Source organism: Hyla sarda, chromosome 3 (genome assembly GCF_029499605.1).
Source record: "Hyla sarda isolate aHylSar1 chromosome 3, aHylSar1.hap1, whole genome shotgun sequence".
NCBI lineage: Eukaryota > Metazoa > Chordata > Amphibia > Anura > Hylidae > Hyla > Hyla sarda.
In genome coordinates, this window is record NC_079191.1 from 314,112,618 (window position 1) to 314,132,254 (window position 19,637).

A 19,637-nucleotide genomic window follows, 5' to 3' on the forward strand; every position below is an offset into this window, starting at 1 on the left:
TGTCTTCCTGGTGTGAACAGTCATACAAGAGCTTGAAGAGATTTGCCATCCAGAGAGTGAAACTAAAGCTTCTGCTTATTCTGCAACATTAGAAAGTGTATGGGTAGAAACAATCCAGCTGAACATAAAGTGTGGAATATCAGCAACTACTAAAGATATCCTTCAAAGAAGCAAGATCGCAGGCCCCCTTTCCACTTAAAGGGTGCCTTTCATCAAAAAAACTTTTGATATATTATAGATTAATGTATGCAGAATAACTTTCCAATAGCATGTTATTAAAAAATATGCTTCTTTCTATTTAATTTTCCACTTTGAAAAATGACCACTAGGGGTCTCCCTACCAGTCCTCTTTTTATAGATTTCAGACTCATGCTGGAGTCCTAAATCTCAGACTACAGCCGGGACACAGACAAGCACAGCACTGCTCCCTGGCAGTAAGCAGTGCTGAGTTTGTCTGTGTTCCGGCTGCAGTTTGAGATTTAAGACTCCCTCATGAGTCTGAAATCTATAAAAAAAAAAAAAAAGGACTGGTACTGAGACCCCTAGTGGTCATTTTTCAAAGTGGAAAATTAAATAGAAAGAAGCATATTTTTTTAATAACATGGTATTGGAAAGTAATTCTGCATACATTAATCTATAATATATCAAAAGTTTTTTTTGATGAAAGGTACCCTTTAAGAAATAGCATCATTTTGGAAAGTGTAGGTCATAGACAACAACAAACTACAATGATGTGGTCTGAAATGGCAGGAGGTGCTCAACCCCAAGTGCAGTTGTGCACCTACGCTGAGGTGGAGGTCCTGCACTTGTGGTCCGTTGCTATGAGCGATCCCCAGCATAATGTGCATACAATGGAGGATGCCTGCAGATGGTCAGAAGTACCACAATGTCATCCTATATCAGATATATTGGGTGGATGCGTAACACTCATAATTTAAACATTAAACAACTACATTGACGTGGTCTGAAATGGCAGGAGGAGCTCAACCCCAAGTGCAGTTGTGCACCTACGCTGGGGTGGAGGTCCTGCACTTGTGGTCCGTTGCTATGTGCGATCCCCAGCATTGGGTAGCATTTAACCAGGGTGGGGTTTGTAGCCTGTTTTCCCCCTCCCATTGTATGTGTGCTCAGCCACACAGGAGGTAACTGGGGAGCAGTCTACAAGTCGGACCAAATGCTTCTCTAATTAGGTTACTGCTTTTGTTTATCTGGCACAGGTAGGTTAGTGTTAGGTCCCGTACCATTTGAGAAACCTTGGCGTTGGTGTGCGGGCTCAGGTATGTCCTATATATAAGGATATACTGGCCAATATCTAAATTTTACATAAGTTTTGAGGGTTAGCTAATGTCATTGTTTACATCTACCACAGTAGTGAACCTATATTGTGGTACTTGTGACCATCTGTATGCATCCTCTATTGTATGCACATTATGCTGGGGATCGCCCATAGCAATGGACCACAAGTGCAGGACTTCCACCCCAGCGTAGGTGCACAACTGCACTTGGGGTTGAGCACCTCCTGCCATTTTAGACCATGTCAATGTAGTTGTTTTAATGTTTATATTATGAGTGTTACACATCCACACATTTATCTGATGTAGGATGTCATTGTGGCAACGGTCCACAAGTGCAGGATCTCCACCCCAGCATAGGTGCACCTCCTGCCATTTCAGAACACATCAATGTAAGCCATAGACAACAATTGCTCAAAAAATGATTTTATTAAAATGTTCATTTATGTTGTTCTTGACAGAATAATTTCAGAGCTGAAATCTCGATTCTCCAAAGATTCTATGGAGATCATGGAAGGTGTACAGTCTAAATTTTAAGAATTTACTACCAAAGGCCAAATTCTATCCATGCAACACAGAAAACTTGGAGATTGAGCTGAAGTAAGCATTGCTAACCCTACAAAGAAAAAAAGTAATCAGATGCCATTAAAGTAGACACAATTCTAGAGTTCACTACGTTTCTGGAGCCTTACTCTATTAACCAACTGTGTAAAATAGCTTGTGTTTTGCCAGTCATCAGTGCATCATGCAAAAGAAGCTTTTCTGCAGACTTGCATCAATAGATACAAAAACCCAGGGCCTAAGCCCGGAGCACAAGATCCCGTTCAGAGATACACCCCCCCCCCCTTTTTTTGCTTATTTTATTTAAATCACAAGTTATTTTAATACTAGTACAATAAAGGTTATATTTTAGTAGGGGGGTCATCTCTAAAAGGGATCTTGTACCCCATGCTTAGGCCCAGGGTTTTTGTATCTATAGTTTAATAGACTTCTGACCCACCAAGGGGATCATTTGTGAGCAGACTTGCATCACAAATAGATACGTATCTTGTAGTTAACAGTTAACAAGCTTATAACATTGCTAGGCCTACCTTTTTTTTTTTTTTTGGATTGTTTAGTCCAGTTCAAAAAATATACTTTATAACATGCTAAAGTGTCAGGGAGTTGTAGCCTATAGTCTGTTATGCTTAACCCCTTAACGACATAGCGTTTTTCAATTTTTGCACTTTCATTTTTTTCCATTTTTTATTGTTTGCTCCACCAATTCTACTTTGTAATGACATCAGTCATTTTACCTAAAAATATACGGCGAAACAATAAAAAAAATAATTGTGCGATGAAATTTTTGAAAAAATAACATTTTGTAACTTTTTGGGGCTTCCGTTTCTACACAGTACATTTTTCTGTAAAAAAATGACAGCTTATTTTTATTTTGTAGGTCCATACGGTTAAAAGGATACCCTACTTATATAGGTTTGATTTTGTCTTCTGGAAAAAATCATTTAAAATTGTCATCTTGGTACCATTTTTGGTTTTGATCAGACTTTTTGGTTGCTTTTTATGAATTTTTTTATGGTATAAAAAGTGACCCAAAATAAGCTATTTTGGACTCTGGAATTTTTTTACGCGTACGCCATTGACCGTGCAGTTTAATTAACAATATATTTTTATAGTTTGGACATTTACGCACACAGCGAAACCACGTACGTTTATAAAAAAAAAAAATTACACAGTTTTTCTTTTTAAATGAGAAAAGGGGGGTGATTTAGACTTTTATTAGGGAAGGGGTTAAATCATCTTTACTTTTTTTTTCACTTTCTTTGTGCAATGTTATAGCCTGGATTTTAGGCTTGGAGCAATCAATTGCCGATCGAACTTACAGGAGGCAGGTAAAGCACCCTCCTGATGCGTTCTAGCTGATCGGTACATCGCGTTTTCACGATCAGCCCGACTGAGCTGCCGGGAAGCTTTCACTTTCACTAAAGAGTTAATGCCAGACATCTGCCTGAACTGGGATGTCCGGCATTATTCATGGGTCCTGGCTGCTGATAGCAGCCGGGACAGTGCAGGTATGATGCGAGTTCAGCTCCTGAGCTCGCTTCATAATCCTGCTGTGCCGAAGTGCCGTTTATAAAGTGCGTTTTGTGGCAAGGTGTTAAAGGGGTACTCCAGTGGAAAACATTTTTTTTTTTTTACATCAACTGGTGACAGAAAGTTTACAGATTAGTAAATTACTACTATTAAAAAATCTTAATCGTTCCAGTACTTATCAGCTGCTGTATATTACACTGGAAGTTCTTTTCATTTTGAATTTCTTTTCCCACAGTGGTCTCTGCTGACACGTGTCCATGTCAGGAACTGTCCAGAGCAGGATAGGTTTGCTATGGGGATTTGCTCCTGCTCTTGACAGTTCCTGACATGGACAGAGGTATCAGCAGAGTGCACTATGGTCAGACAGAAAATAAATTCAAAAAGAAAAGAACTTCCTGTGTAGTATACAGCAGCTGATAAGAACTGGAAAGATTTTTGTAGATTTTTGTAATTTGCAAATCTGTTTAATTTATGGCACCAGTTGATTTAAAAAAATGTATAAAAAAGTTTTCCACCAGAGTACCCCTTTAAGGCTGCAATGCCTCTTTCTGTTGATTTCATGCCCCCTGCCCATGGCAGCCTTGTGTGTCAATCCCCAGGCGGAGTTTGCATCCATCGATAAAAGCTCATGCTTAGGCCTAAATTAGCATGAATGACTATAGTTGAGTAACAAATTTTGTTTTAGTTTACCTTAAAAAGGATAACATTGCAATTTTGTTATGATGTTGCACTTTATTTTGTAATGTGTACCTGTTTCCTTATTTAATTGTTATTTTATAATATATGTTTATACAGTAATACTTGAAAGTTAAAGTGCATCTATATAGTGGTTAAATCGGTGTAATTTTATGGTAGGGTTTATGACATATGACATTGCTAGGCATACCTTTGTTTGTAGTTTTGGATGCTTTGGTCCAGTAAACAAAAGTGCTTTATAAGGCTAAGTTTCTATTTGTTTTTTTGTCCTGCATTTAGAAAAAAAAAAAAAAAAACGCCGGAAAAACGCCTGGAAAAACGCCAGTGCAATTTCCTGCGTCTGAAGTTTCTGGCATTTTTTCACTTGTGTGGAAATTGTACCTTGGCATTTTTTTTGGTACCCAAAATTTGTTGGGTACCAAAAAAAAAAAAGGATGCAGTAGTGATTGAAAAAATGTTATTTAGCGAAATGTATATGTTTTATAACAAATTTTTAATTAATTTTTAATAAAGTGTGTGTGTTTCACTTTTTTTCTCTATTTCTTACATTTTTTAGGTAATACTACTACTCCCATCATGGAACAGATTGTCTGCCCGATGCGATTGTCCATAATATGGCAGAGATGTGGAGCGGCTCTATACAGCGCTCACATCTCTGCACTATACCCTGGCCAGTGATGTGAATAGAACATCACTCATTCATATTTCCTGCCCAGTGTGGGGATCGGACGGATAGTTGAGCCAATCACAGCTTTCAGAGGGAAATATGAATGAGTGATGTTCTATTCACATCACTTGCCGTAGTACAGTGCAGAGATGCGAGCGCTGTATAGAGCCTCTCCATCTCTGCTATAGACAGGACGATCGCTTCGGGTGTCAGTAATGATACCCACTGTGATCTGTTCTTACCTGCAGGTACTACTACTCCCAACATGGAGCACACTAATAGACAGATTAGACACATTAATAGACAGATCGCAGCGAGTGTAACTTCTGACACCTATGGCGATCTGTCTATTAATGCAGGTACTACAGCTCCCAGCAATGAGCAGAGTGTGCTCCATGTTGGGAGTAGTAGTACTTGCAGTTAAGGAAAGATCACAATGGATGTTACTCCTGACACCCGTTGTGATCCTCCTGTATAATGTATAGATGCGGCTGCTCTTCTATGGTCCCCTGCACTGACTTATAGATACACCTATTCATATTTCCCAGAGAGAGCTGTGATTTGCTGGAACCATCTGGCCAATCACAGCTCTCTGCGGGAAATATGAATAGGTGTATATACGGCAGTGCAGGGGACCACAGAAGAGCGGCTGGCTATACATTATACAGGAGGATCACAATGAGCGATCTGTCTATTAGTACAGGTACTACTTCTCCCATCATGGAACAGTGTGTTCCATGCTGGGAGTAGTAGTACTACATAAAAAATGTAAAAAAAAATAAAAAAGTGAAAAACACACACACACTACATTTTTATTATTGTGGGCTACATTTTTAGGTCCCCGCCCGCCCACATAAATTGATCCCTGTTTTAAAAATTAATCAAAATTTATAAAAAGATACATTTCGTTAGATACAATTTTTTCCTTCACTACTGTATTTTTTATTTTTTTTTAATGAATGGTACCCTACAAAATGTTATTAAAAAGGGTATCTCCATCACTTTTTTGGATCGCTAAAGTCCAAAAAAGAGTAAAAACCGTCTGCAAAAACGCCAAAGTTAAAACCCACATGTCATTTTCCTTGGCGTTTTATCACTCCGATAGACTTCTATGGGAGAGAAACGCCACAATTTTGAATAAAAAATTGCCAGTGGCTCAACATGCTGCGATTTTGAAAAACCGTCAAGGAGCTGAAAAATGCCAAAAAATAGTGAAAAAAAGCCAAAAGGATAAAAAAAAAATGCCAAAGTGATTTAGAGCTAACATCTGGCAGCAGCGTTTTTTGGCCGAAAAAACACCATGCGGCAGAATTGATGTTTTTCTTGGCATTTTTCCCACCAAAAAACAAGTAGAAGCTTAGCCTTAGAGGTTCTGCACACCTTTCACCTTTAAAAGCCGTAATAGACCAGGAGGCTGATCTAAAATTGTATCACAGCATCTGTCCAGTCAACCTTAGGTAAGTTTTTTCCAAACAGTGGCCCTCATTTACTAAGCAAAAACCCACTAGTTTTTGTCAGGTTTTTCCAAGTTATTTTGGTGCACAGTGTCTAAGACATGTCTCAGACACCGTGCGACAGGAAAATCCAACTAACCCGACATCGCATTGTGAAAAGCCGAAAAGGGGGCATGGTCTGTCACACAGGGGCATGGCCTGTCCAAAAGGCAGCGTGGTTTCACAACCCGACCTATTTACTATTCGCCAAAAATCCTGTGAATAAATGGCTGGAAATTTCCACATAGAAAAAGCTGGTCAGAAAATTTTCCCGACTTTTAAATCTGTGATCCCCATTGTAAATATGGTGGAATCCTACAAGTCTGAAACAACTTTTCACACTAGTAAAAACAAAACACTCTTAGTAAATGAGGCCCAGTGTGTCTCTGGCTGTTGCAAAAAACTCCCATCATGCCAGGACAGCCCCCAATTTATCAAAGGATTTAGATTGGTATTTCCCGTCTAAAATTGTTACACAGAAAGTCACAGTTTAAATACGTGCAACTTTTTCGTGACTTTTTCTTCAGAGGATTTTTATTACATGATGCATTCTAGGCTATTTTAGATGGAAAAATGCATTGGTGCTGAATTTATCAATTGCAAATTTTTGGGAAAACATTTGCATCGGGGTCATCAAAAAGTGTCTTATTCTTAGACAGGTGTAAAATTAAAAAAGAAAGTCCATAAATGTGCCAGATTTTTTTATATTGGCTGTTTTAAAATCTGGCACATATTAGACTGTGTAATCTAAGTTTGCACTTTCCATAAGTTAGCTTACTTATATGCCAAAAAAAGTGATGTATTTTTAACACATTTTAACCACTCCCCCTTTTCATTGAGGTCATACCCACTTTCCGGTAACCCACACTTTCTTTCAAGCATGGTGAAAAAGTCTATAACAAACAAAAAATGTTACCAGTCATGTAAGCATATTCTTGACATGGTTTTGATTATCTCCCCCATTTTCTGCAGACTGAATGCTCAAGTATCTGTAACTCCTTTAGAGGCAAGAAATTTGGCCTTTAGAAACATACAAAATTTTCATCTTTGCTGTATTTGCATGTATGATTTTTTTTGTATGGGTATGTAAATTTTTTTATTTAATTTGGAGGGGAGGCAAACAATATCACTGACAAAATAAACATATGCATTACATTTATATAGTACATAATTTGTCCATAAGATATTAAATAACATTAAAATATGATTTAAAAAAAATTACTTTTATTTTTTGGTCCTATAAATTTTTTTTATTTGAATTCATAATATAATTACAATATAGTTGCATAAATATGTATGTCAATATGTTGTACCTGTTTATGGAAATATGTATAGGCTTCTGTTACGGTATATAGGCAGATATTATAAATTTCGATAGGACATTTATTTTGTGCTGAATAGTTCCCAAAAAGCAAACATGCAGGCTCTACATTAAAAGGCAGTGTTGATTTGTTTTGACAAAAAAAAAAATACATTCATGGAATCACAATCCCTGAATATTTTAAAACCTGATAATCTGATCTGTGACAAAAAAAAGTAAATTTTATCAAATAGCTGTGCTATTGCAATCTCTTCTGGAGGACGAACACGCAATTAATCTACATCAATGGTATCCAACTTGCTCCACTCAAGGTTTAAAGCGCAACTGTCATGGAAATTATACCCCCCAGACTAATAACATGATAGTATAGATGATGATACGTGTAATGCAGCTGTACTTTTGGCTGCTGTTTATCACTCTTTATCAGCAGGAAAATAGTTTTATTGAGCGGTCAGCAACAGTCGAATAGGCGTGGCTGGGGATCGTAATGCCCCACCTCCGCCACGCCTATCCCCTGTAAGTGAGCACTGGACCACTGTGTGATTGACACACAGGTCCCCACCCCCCGATGTCCATGATGTGCGGGCCGGCGTGACTCCACTGAGCCTATACATATAATGTGCACCTTTATGTTATATGATATACAGTGCCCGTACTCCTCTTCTTTCTTCTCATGGTGCCGGCGACGCGCTGCTTCTGCTTTCACTATAGGCAGAGAGCTCGCTCCCTGCCTCTAGCACTGCGCAGGCGCACTGAGCTGGCGGCAGACAACGGGAGCGAGCTCACTGCCTGTAGTGAAAGCAGAAGCAGCGCGTCTCCAGCACCATGAGAAGAAAGAAGAGGAGTACGGGCACTGTATTTCATATAACATATCATTATATGTATAGGCTCAGTGGAGTCACGCCGGCCCGCACATCATGGACTTCGGGGGGGGGACCTGTGTGTCAATCATACCTGGTTGATCCTGCCAGTAGCATATGCTTGTCTCAAAGATTAAGCCATGCACGTGTAAGTACACACGGCCGATACAGTGAAACTGCGAATGGCTCATTAAATCAGTTATGGTTCCTTTGATCGCTCCAACCTGTTTCCTTGGATAACTGTGGTAATTCTAGAACTAATACATGCCGATGAGCGCTGACCACCCGGGACGCGTGCATTTATCAGACCAAAACCAATCCGGGGGCCCGGGGGCGGCCCTCCTTTTTTTTTTTTTTTTTTTTTTAAAGCTGTGTGTTTTGGGTCATTATCCTGTTGGAGGACCCATGACCTGTAACTGAGATCAAGCTTCCTGACACTGGGCAGCACATTTCACTCCAGAATGCCTTAATAGTCTTGAGATTTCATTGTACCCTGTGTACAGATTGAAAACATCCTAAGCCAGATGCAGCAATGCAGCCTCAAAACTTAACCGAGCCTTCTTCATGCATCATAATTGGTGGGCCACTGCAATATACAGGCAGCCACTAGAGGCCAAGCGTCTCTTCCTCTGAGATTCCCTTCTTTATGTGCCGTAGCACAGACCGGAGGAGAAGCAGAGAGCAGAGGCCAAGCTATGGACTGCACAGGAGCCAGTTGAGTATATATATTTTTTTAAAACAATCTTGGCTACTATTACCTAAAGGGGGCTACTACTACCTAAAGGGGGGCTTCTAATACTTCATGCAGGGGGGGGAGGGGGGTCTGCAACTATATACAGGGGGCTACTTTGTACAGGAGGACCTACCTACATGGAGAAACCATTACTTATAGGAGGCTGCTATATCTACAGGTGGCACCTACCTACTCTGGGAACCTGTATAATGGGAAAAACTATGTGAAGGGACCTGTCCACCTACTAAAGTGACCTACCTACTTTTCTCCAACGCTCTTATCTACCTCTCTACTGTGTAAGATACCAAGAGGGCAATATTACTGTATGGGGCACTATAGGTGATGGAAAAGTGTGGAGCCTAAAATGTTTGTATGGCAGGTTCTGTAGAGATGAGCTGTGGCTGTATGAAATCGTCATGCCGGTCTGGGCCGGAGGTAGTTAACAACTCCAATTAGAGAAAACGTCACCTGATGTAACTCGATGTAATCACTTATATGGTCAGCAGAGCCTGTGTAGAGATGATATCTACCACTATATGGTAACTGTTGGGGGAAATATTTATTTCTTGTATACTGGTATTATTAGTAATATTGGTCTCAGCATACAGGATTTGGTCATTAATAGCATGATGGTAATATGTATGGTGATAATATTCCTCCTTGTATACTGGTATTATTGGTAATATTGGTCAGTATACAGGATTTGATCAATAACATTATCATGGAAATATGTTTTATTTTTTTCCCCCCTGTTTTTCCCCTATTGTATCCAACTATGTTTGATATTTTGCCCTTTCTCTTTGTTGCTTTGCCCCTTCACATAGCCACACCCATAACCGAAATGGGCTCACTAGTGCAAAATGGCCAGCCCTGGGTACAGTGTTGTTTTCTTTGTATGCTTCATTTTGTGTCTGCAAACATACAGCTGATGTGCCAAAAGCTACATTTTTATCTCATCTGTCCAAAGGAAATTTTCCCTAAAGCTTTGTGGCTTGTCCTTTGGACAGAACTTAAAATCTCAATATTAAGTTCAGGGTACCATCATTTTTGTCCTGGCCAGTTTCATTATTTTGTTTAAAAAAAAGTTAAAGAGTACCTGTCATCAACAAAAACTTTTAATATGTTGTTCATTATCATTAATGAAGACATATTGTAATATATCTTCATTAAAAAATATTAATATTGATACCAGTTTTTTCATTTAATACTTTTGGCCACTAGGGGTCTCTCTTCTATGCCTCGTCTGCAGGCAGCTTCCTATGCTTTTCATAGTAAGTGTACAGCTTTTAGGACTAATGCTGAAAGGGCTCTGGTCCTTCCACAGGAAGTTCAGTACTCTCAGCTCAGGACTCGCTCCCAGCCTGGAGCAGCACTGTGAGCTACAAGCCTGCATATGCCTCTCATATAACAGAGGCCAGTCACCTCCCCCTCCCCCCTGCTCTGTGTTCTTCCTGCCCCTCACCACACGTTATCTTATACATTGTATTATCTCACTGCACTCCCTGCTCTGTGCCCCCCCCCCCCCCGACATTCATCTTAATTACTGCCTCTGTAATTGCTCCCATCGCCCCTGGTTCTCAGCATTGACTTTTTAGTGCAGAGAGACACAGGAGAGAGAGAGAGACAGAGGCTGCCGTCCCTCCCCTGTACTTAGTCTGTATGCACACTGCAGAGCAGTATTTCCCAACCAGGGGGCCTCCAGCTGTTGCGAAACTACAACTCCCAGCGTGCCCGGACAGCTGTTGGCTGTCTGGGCATGCTGGGAGTTGTAGTTTTGCAACAGCTGGAGGTACCCTGGTTGGGAAACACTGCTGCAGAGGGAGAGCAGCATACAGGAAGACTGGCAGAAGCAGAGTCCCGGCCAGGCTTCATGTGACATCATGCCTGCAGGGACCCGCCTCCTTCCACCCCTCAGAAAGACAATGCTCCTGAGCTAATGAAGAGGGATAAAAAAAGGTAGAGGGATAAAAAAAAAAGGTAAAAAAAAGGTATCCCCCTTTACCAGCAGGAGTGAGGTGGCAAGGGTGTCACCTCACGATCACAGGTACACTCTGACGTCTGGTACTTAAGGACCAAGGGCGTACATGTACGCCCATGGGAATTCCAGTCCCCGCCGCTCACCCCTGGGGGGTACAAACCCCTGGAGGGCTCCAAAGATGGCAGGCAGAAAATCACTGGTCAACTCAGACCGTGGTTTAGCGGCGATTCCAGGCCAATCACCCTTTACCAGCAGGAGTGAGGTGACATGGGTTCCACCTCACGATCACGTTATCGGTGGGTCGGAACGACCAACCAATCACTGTCCTGTTGTGCGGTGATCACTGGTGAGCGGGTGGCGTGTCATGTAGGGTTTTATTTGCTGTTCTGGTACCACAGGGGCTTCCTAAATGCGACATGCCCCCCAAAAACAATTTCACCAAAATTTGCTTTCCAAAAGCCAAATGTGACTCCTTCTCTTCTGAGCATTGTAGTGCCCCCACAGTGCACTTGACATCCACAGATTGGGTATTTCCATACTCAGAAGAGATGGGGTTATAAATTTGGGGGGGGGGGGCATTTTCTCCTATTACCCCTTTTAAAAATGTAAAATTTTGGGAAAAAACTGCATTTTTGTGAAAATGATTTTTTTTTCATTTACACATCCGACTTTAATGAAAATTTGTCAAACACCTGTGGTGTGTTAAGGCTCACTGTACCCCTTGTTACGTTCCCTGAGGGGTGTAGTTTCCAAAATAGTATGCCATGTGTTTTTTTTTTTTTTTTTTTTTTTTTGCTGTTCTGGCACCATAAATGCGACATGCCCCCCCCCCCCCCCCCCCCCAAAACCATTTCAGCAAAATTTACTCTCCAAAATCCCATTGTTGCTCCTTCCCTTCTGAGCCCTCTACTGCACCCACAGAACACTTTACATCCACATACGAGATATTTCCTTACTCAAGTGAAATTGGGTCATACTTTTTTTTTTTTTGGGGGGGGGGGGGGGAGGGGGTAGACATTTACCCCTTGTAAAAACTTGGTCTACAAGAACATGTTAGTGTAAAGAATGGAGATTTTGAATTTTCACCTTTACCTTGCTGCCATTCCTGTCTGTGAAACACCTAAAGGGTTAACAAACTTTCTGAAAGTCATTTTGTATACTTTGAGGGGTACAGTTTTTATAATGGGGTCATGTATGGGGTATTTCTAATATGAAGGCCTTTCAAATCCACTTCAAAACTGAACTGGTCCATGAAAAAATCAGATTTTGAAAGTTTTGGGAAAAATTGGAAAATTGCTGCTGAACTTTGAAGCCCTCTGATGTCTTCCCAACATAAAAACATGTCAACTTTTTGAGGCCAACATAAAGTAGACATATTGCATATGTGAATCAATATATAATGTATTTGGTATCTTTATTTTCGTTACAAGCAGAGAGCTTCAAAGTTAGAAAAATGCAAAATTTTCAAATTTTTCATGAAATTTTGGAATTTTTCACCAAGAAATGATGCAAGTATCAACAAAAATTGACCACTATGTTAAAGTAGAATATGTCAAGAAAAAACAAACATGGAATTAAATTCATAAGTTAAAGCATCCCAGAGTTATTAATGCTTAACCCCTTAACGACCACGGATGTAAATGTACGTTCTAGCTTGGCGGTACTTCGCGCACCAGGACGTACATTTACGTCCTGTGTATGACTGCGAGCATCGGAGCTGTGCTTGTGTCATACGCGGCAGGTTCCGGCTGCTATCAGCAGCCGGGGACCCGCCGGTAATGGCCGACATTCGTGATCGCGCTGATGTTCTCCATTAACCCCTCACATGCCATGATCAGTACAGATCACGGCATCTACGGCAATGCGCACGTTGAAATAGATGATCCGATCATCTATAATGGCGGACAGAGGTCCCCTCACCCGTTTCTGTCCGTCTCCCGGCGTCTCCTGTTCTGGTCTGAGATCGAGCAGACCAGAGAAGGAGATAGCCGATAATACTGATCAGTGCTATATCCTATGCATAGCACTGAACATTATTAGCAATCAAATGATTGCTATAGATAGTCCCCTATGGGGACATAAAACGTATTTTAAAAAAAAGTTGAAAAATATTTTATTTTAAAGTAAAAAAAAAAAAGAGAAAAATCCCCTCCCCTAATAAAAATGAAAATTGTCAGTTTTTCCCACTTTTCCCCCCAAAAAGTGTAAAATGTTTTTTTTATAAACATATTTGGTATCGCCTCGTGCGTGCATGTCCGATCTATCAAAATATAATGTTAATGATCATGTACAGTGAACGGCGTAAATGTAAAAAATTAAAATAAAAGTCCAAAAATGCTGCTTTTTTGTCACATTTTATTTAAAAAAAATTTATAAAAAATTATCTAAAAGTTCTATATATGCAAATGTGGTATCAATAAAAAGTACAGATGACGCTGCAAAAAATGAGCCCTCATACCGCCCTATATACAGAAACATGAAAAAGTTATAGGTGGTCAAAATTTTAGATTACTGATTTTGTACAAAAAGTTTTAGATTTTTTTTTAAGCGGTACAAAAATATAAAAGTATCTAGCCATGGGTATCATTTTAATTGCATTGACCCACAGAATAAAGAACACATGTCATTTCTACCGTGAAGTGTACAGTGTGAAAGCTAAACCCTCCAAATTGGGCAAAATTGTGGTTTTCATTTAAATTTCAATATTTTTTTGGGTTCGCTGTATATTTTATGGTAAAATGAGAGGTTTCATTAGAAAGCGAGGAGGAAAAAACGAAAACGCAAAAATAAAATTGGCCTGGTCCTTAAGGTGAAAATGGGCTTGGTCCTTAAGGAGTCAAAATGACAGTGGTCAGATGTGCAAAAAACGCTCTGGTCCTTAAATGAGCACTGTCAGATACATAAACTTTTGATATGTTGTAAAGCATGCAAAACCAATAGGTTGTGCAATTTCTTTCATTAGAAAATTTAGTCAGTCAAACTCAAACAACAAACCCCCCCCGCCTGCTTGGACACATCACAGTCCTGCTGTGTCCATCACCATGTCATGGACCCACTTCCTTGATTGACAGCTGTGAGTTTTGCTAATGCTAGGGGAGATGTGAGCAGACAGCATACTGAGGGAGGGGACAGAGACCTGCACAGTGAGGCCACGCCCCCTCCCTTTGAAACGAATTCAGACTAGTGAGCTAAATTAAAAGTGTAATAAAAATAATAAAGTCGCTCGACACATAAAAAGTAGATCTACATGGTCAGGATTAGGTACTAAGTGATATATTTAAAAAAAAAAATTTTGTTGGATCTGAAGGGGTTAATTATTTATACAAAAAATGTGTGGGGTTTCCCCAAATTTTTATTCTAAGCCAGAAACAAACCAAGCAGCAACAGCCTGACGTTACCAGGTTGGGTGAGGACCATTGTAATTTGCCCTCCCCAGCCTAAATAACGCCTGCCTGTTACCACCTAAGAACACCATTTTGATGCTCTGGGCCTGTTGATACCATCTCTGTGGCGGTGGGTACCAGGGTAATAACTGGGGGGTTAGCGCTAGCTGTAATTGGGGCTAATGCTAAGCCCCAGCTTAGTAATGGATTCAATCTATAAGATAGTTTCCACTACTAAGCTTCTACTAAGCCATTTTTTCTTATGTGATAGTATAAACATGTCATGCATAAGCAAAAAAATTTCTCCGGAACTCGTTTACAAAAGCAACAATGATAAATGTCCCCCTATATATAAAATGCTTATAACTGTAGTTCAGTATACCATAAACATGTCTGAGTAAAAGGTCTATAGCAGTGGTCGGCAAGCTGCGGCTCGCGAGCCACATGCAGCTCTTCACGCACTTTAATGCAGCTCTTGCAGTGTGGTCGGGCCGCGGCAGTCGCCCATGCACACTGGTAACATACAAGGGCCTGATACTAGTATCAGGCCCTTGTATGCAGAGCAGCAGCAGCCGCATAGTGCCGACCACTGCTGTATACTAAAAACCAGGGTGCCTCCAGCTGTTGTGAAACTACAACTCCCAGCATGCCCGGACCGGCAAAGGCTGTCCGGGCATGCTGGTAGTTGTAGTTTCACGACAGCTGGAGGCCCCCTGGTTTTTAGTATACAGTATTAGTTTTTACCTGCTCTGGCCGGCCCCCGCCTGCAGCCGCACACGGGAGCCGGCCCAGGCAGATAATCATAGGTTTTCCTATGCCGGACATCCCTGTGTCCCGAAGGATGTCCGTGGGTCACTAACCAATCCCCGCCCGCCGCGCGTCCTCCTCCGGTCTTTCTGCGATCCTCCGCCTGTCTATGGTTGTACGCAGTGACGTCCCGTGCGTACAACCATAGAGGCGCAGGAGTACCAGGAGGACTGGAGGAAGACGCGCGCCGGCCAGAGCCTGGTAAGTGACCGGCTGCACGTCATATTCAGTGTTCCGGTCACCACTCCTCTGGTCCCGACACCTACTGCTATGGTCCATAGGCCATAGCAGTAGATAGTGACCTCGGGCCGGAGGAGCGGTGACCTGAACACTGTGGGGGGCAGTATACAGACATACAGCCTCCAGACATACACTGTATATGGCTGGAAGCTGTATGTCTGTGGGGGGGAGCTGCCTACCATTGTGGGGGAACTATACTGCCAACTATTGTGGGGGGAACTATACTGCCAACCATGGTGGGGGAACTATACTGCCAACTATTGTGGGGGAACTATACTGCCAACTATTGTGGGGGGGAGCTGCCTACCATTGTGGGGGAACTATACTGCCAACTATTGTGGGGGAACTATACTGCCAACTATTGTGGGGGGGGGGGGGAGCTGCCTACCATTGTGGGGGAACTATACTGCCAACTATTGTGGGGGAACTTCCTAATATTGGGGGGGGGGGAGCTGCCAACTATTGTGGGGGAGCTGCCTACTATTGTGGGGGAGCTGCCTACTATTGTGGGGGAGCTGCCTACTATTGTAGGGGAGCTGCTGACCTAATGTGGGGGAACTGCTGACCTAATGTGGGGGAGCTGTCTACTATTGTGGGGGAACTGCTGACCTAATGTGGGGGAGCTGCCTACTATTGTGGGGGAACATGCTGCCTACCTAATGTGGGGGGAACTATACTGCCTACCTAATGGGGGGGGGGACTACAAGGTACCGTACATCACGGTAGGAGGGGTAGTCTTATACTGCGAGTATATCCCAAACTCTATATTTTAACTGTGAAAGTTGGGGGTCGTCTTATACGCCCAGTCGTCTTATTCGCCGGCATATACGGTATATGTGAGGGGCACATGTCAGGGGGCATTATATGTGGGGGCACATGACAGGGGGCATTATAAGTGAGGGGCACATGTCAGGGGGGCATTATATTGTGAGGGGCACAGGACATGGGGTATTATATATAAGGGGCACATGTCAGGGGGGCATTATATATGAGGGGCACATGGGAGGGGGGCATTATATGTGGGGGCAAATGACAGGACCCCCCCCCCCCCCACGTGCCCCCACATATAATAAAAATTTATTGAAACTAAAAACAGTGTACCATCCTATGTATGTTCGGTTTTAAAAATGTGGCTCTCAAAATAAATTTCAATCGTGGTTTTGGCGAGATTTGGCTCAGTTGAAAAAAAGGTTGCCCACCACTGGTCTATAGAAACCCGAGGCAGCAAACTTTGTGAAAACCAAGTTTTGTGTCAGTCTCAAAACCTTTGGCCACAACTGTATTTAAAAAGTAAAAGTATTTCTGAAAATGTTATTTCTACTTACTTATCCCCAGCCCCTCATAATCATGTGCATTCATTGTTTTGCCCATTGTTATGACAATCTTAGGAAAACTGCTGAGATGGCCAAGCATATTGCTTGTTAGTCTCTACTGTGCCTGAATTATGGCTGCAAGTCCTGGGAGTCTAATGGCCTGAAATGACAGTGTCCCTAAGTACCCAAACTTCACTGATGTTAATCTGTGAGAAGCTCAATGGGCATCATGGTTTCCATTTGTAATAGAGTAATGACAGCTTAGATGGATTTGTTTTTAAAGGATTCCAATTAATCATGATTTATCCCACTGATTTACACTGTAGATCAAAATTAGAGAACAACTTATGAACACTTGATTTTTTAAGAAATAATGTAATCTACATTGATCATAATTTGAAGGATTTTGTAAGGGGTACACCATCCCATTAGAACAGTGTTTTACAAAATAACCAGAGTATCTCAACATTAAACCTTTATTTTTCCAAAAAACGTGATGATCATAATTAGAGAACATCAATGACTGTAGCACAGAGAAAGATTCTAACTAAATTATCTGAAGGTTACAACAGTCACCAATCAGTAGAAAGTGTACTAAAGGAATTAAGTAATGTAATAGACAGACCTATTTTTAATATTCAGGGACTCTATAGTAACAGGGACTGTTCCCAAAGACTGGCGCATGGAAAATGTGGGGCCAATATAAAAAAAAAAAATAAAAAAAAAAAAAAAAAAAAGGGGGTCAAAAGGTGACCCCAAGAATTTATAAACATCGATTGGATAGGCATCCGCAAAATAGGACTCTGCCAACTCTTTAACTGTGAAAGTTGGGGGTCGTCTTATACGCCCAGTCGTCTTATTCGCCGGCATATACGGTATATGTGAGGGGCACATGTCAGGGGGCATTATATGTGGGGGCACATGACAGGGGGCATTATAAGTGAGGGGCACATGTCAGGGGGGCATTATATTGTGAGGGGCACAGGACATGGGGTATTATATATAAGGGGCACATGTCAGGGGGGCATTATATATGAGGGGCACATGGGAGGGGGGCATTATATGTGGGGGCAAATGACAGGACCCCCCCCACGTGCCCCCACAAATAATAAAAATGTATTGAAACTAAAAACAGTGTACCATCCTATGTATGTTCGGTTTTAAAAATGTGGCTCTCAAAATAAATTTCAATCGTGGTTTTGGCGAGATTTGGCTCAGTTGAAAAAAAAGGTTGCCCACCACTGGTCTATAGAAACCCGAGGCAGCAAACTTTGTGAAAACCAAGTTTTGTGTCAGTCTCAAATCCTTTGGCCACAACTGTATTTAAAAAGTAAAAGTATTTCTGAAAATGTTATTTCTACTTACTTATCCCCAGCCCCTCATAATCATGTGCATTCATTGTTTTGCCCATTGTTATGACAATCTTAGGAAAACTGCTGAGATGGCCAAGCATATTGCTTGTTAGTCTCTACTGTGCCTGAATTATGGCTGCAAGTCCTGGGAGTCTAATGGCCTGAAATGACAGTGTCCCTAAGAACCCAAACTTCACTGATGTTAATCTGTGAGAAGCTCAATGGGCATCATGGTTTCCATTTGTAATAGAGTAATGACAGCTTAGATGGATTTGTTTTTAAAGGATTCCAATTAATCATGATTTATCCCACTGATTTACACTGTAGATCAAAATTAGAGAACAACTTATGAACACTTGATTTTTTAAGAAATAATGTAATCTACATTGATCATAATTTGAAGGATTTTGTAAGGGGTACACCATCCCATTAGAACAGTGTTTTACAAAATAACCAGAGTATCTCAACATTAAACCTTTATTTTTCCAAAAAACGTGATGATCATAATTAGAGAACATCAATGACTGTAGCACAGAGAAAGATTCTAACTAAATTATCTGAAGGTTACAACAGTCACCAATCAGTAGAAAGTGTACTAAAGGAATTAAGTAATGTAATAGACAGACCTATTTTTAATATTCAGGGACTCTATAGTAACAGGGACTGTTCCCAAAGACTGGCGCATGGAAAATGTGGGTCCAATATAAAAAAAAAAAAAAAAAAAAAAAAAAAAGGGGGTCAAAAGGTGACCCCAAGAATTTATAAACATCGATTGGATAGGCATCCGCAAAATAGGACTCTGCCAGGCGCTTCTCCTCAAGGAAGAATGACAGTCCAGACCACACAGAATGGATGCAGGAACGGTCACTTTATTGGTGCATTTATATATCTGTACAGGTGTTGTGCCCTCAGCACAACAATATCTGGTAAGGTGACTGACCCCCCCCCCCCCCCTTACCAGATATTGTTGTGCTGAGGGCACAACACCTGCACAGATATATAAATGCACCAATAAAGTGACCATTCCTGCATCCATTCTGCGTGGTCTGGACTGTCATTCTTTCTTGAGGAGAAGCACCTGGCAGAGTCCTATTTTCTGGATGCCTATCCAATCTATGTTTATTCAACACTGAAGTGACCCAGAGCCACTTGAGAAGGACGCCTCGGCCAGCTGACCTCAGTCTCCATTGTGACATTACGTGCCACTCACGGTGTTGCGTCCGCAGTGCAACATTTTCCGGTAAGCAGATTTTAACCAATATGGGGGTACTTGCTTACCTAATACCTCTACACTAGGAGCGCACCTCTGTTTTCTTTCTCTAATTTCCCAAGAATATATAGACCTGTTAGTTTAACCTCCGTTGTATGTAAATTGTTTGAGGGTTTTATAAGGGATGCTATTTTGGAATAT